Source organism: Dermacentor albipictus, chromosome 7 (assembly GCF_038994185.2).
Source record: "Dermacentor albipictus isolate Rhodes 1998 colony chromosome 7, USDA_Dalb.pri_finalv2, whole genome shotgun sequence".
Classification (NCBI taxonomy): Eukaryota; Metazoa; Arthropoda; class Arachnida; order Ixodida; family Ixodidae; genus Dermacentor; species Dermacentor albipictus.
This window is the reverse complement of record NC_091827.1, coordinates 14,622,593-14,623,700: the sequence shown is the minus strand read 5'-3', so window position 1 is coordinate 14,623,700 and position 1,108 is coordinate 14,622,593. Positions and strand designations below refer to the sequence as shown.

Sequence of the window (1,108 nt, the reverse complement as noted above, 5' to 3'; positions counted from 1 at the left end):
ATAGCCATGTTTGCGATATTACCATTGCCAAAATTCGCTGCCCTTCTGGCTCGTAATTCTCCGTTCGTTCATAATTAGTGGCAACACAGCCACGCTAACTGAAGAGTAGAGAGTGTTAGAAGAAAGAAAAAAAAAGGCTTAGGGGAAGCGTCCAGTACAATTTTGAAGCCTAAACGTACAAAACGTGAACGAAAGGCTCGTGGAAAATAAGCCCTCACTACGTGACAGGTATAGCGGTAATTTCTATTCAGGGAGCGCGCGGAGATGGCGGCGTCATTAAGTGCTACCGCGAGCAGCACAATGCCTTGGAATATCCAGAAACCATTCAGAGCCCATTTCCCAAGAGTGAATGCGCTCAAGGGCCTCCAAAGAAAGACCTCAGACTAAGTTGCCTTGTCGAGGCTATAGGTGTCTGACGTCACGCCCTATTCTTGTCTTCTTCCTTCCTTTGTGGGAGCGGGCATATCGTGCAGGGCCGTTGGCCAAAGCGCGTACACATTTCGGCGGAAATAGTAGCTGCCCCCCCCCCCCCCCCAAAAAAAAAAAATGTGGTTAAGTGCCGCGAAGTAGGCGGCTGTGCCTTAACCGTATGTGTGTTGAGGCCCAGAGGCCATTCCGTCCTTATCAAGGGGAGTGCTAACCGTCTCTCCTTTTATACAACACGCTGTGGAAGCGTCGCGCGCGGCTATATATACCCCCGTATTGCGACCGCCACAAATTCGACTGCCTGTTCGTGGTGGCGAAATTGAGGATAAGGTACATAAACTACGCAGTGTTTGTGATAATGATCCGATTACCGTAGGTTATTTGCATCGATCTGTTTATTGAAATTTCTATTTCCTGGAAGTTTAATTCCAGGATACAAATAAACGTGTGCAAGAGAGAGGCCCGTGCGCGTGAACTAACAACGCTTGACTCTGCGTGTATTGTTATAGCATTTCAAGTACGCTTAAATTATTTTCTTTATGGCCTCGGCCAAGGTAGCTTGTTACAGCTTTTTTTGTTTCGCGCAATAAATAATAAATAAATAAATAAATAAATAAATAAATAAATAAATAAATAAATAAATAAATCTCTGCGCATTGAATTGGCGATAAGCTTCTCATTC

The 1,108-nt window shown here is 44.9% G+C and overlaps 1 non-coding gene across 1 annotated transcript; it reads right to left on the bottom strand.

The window, feature by feature from the left end:
• Window positions 1-540: 540 nt before the first annotated feature.
• LOC135914415 (U6atac minor spliceosomal RNA) lies at window positions 541-663 on the bottom strand. Its single transcript, XR_010568304.1, has one exon. It is a non-coding gene; the product is annotated as a U6atac minor spliceosomal RNA (small nuclear RNA).
• Between the last annotated feature and the right edge of the window lie 445 nt (window positions 664-1,108).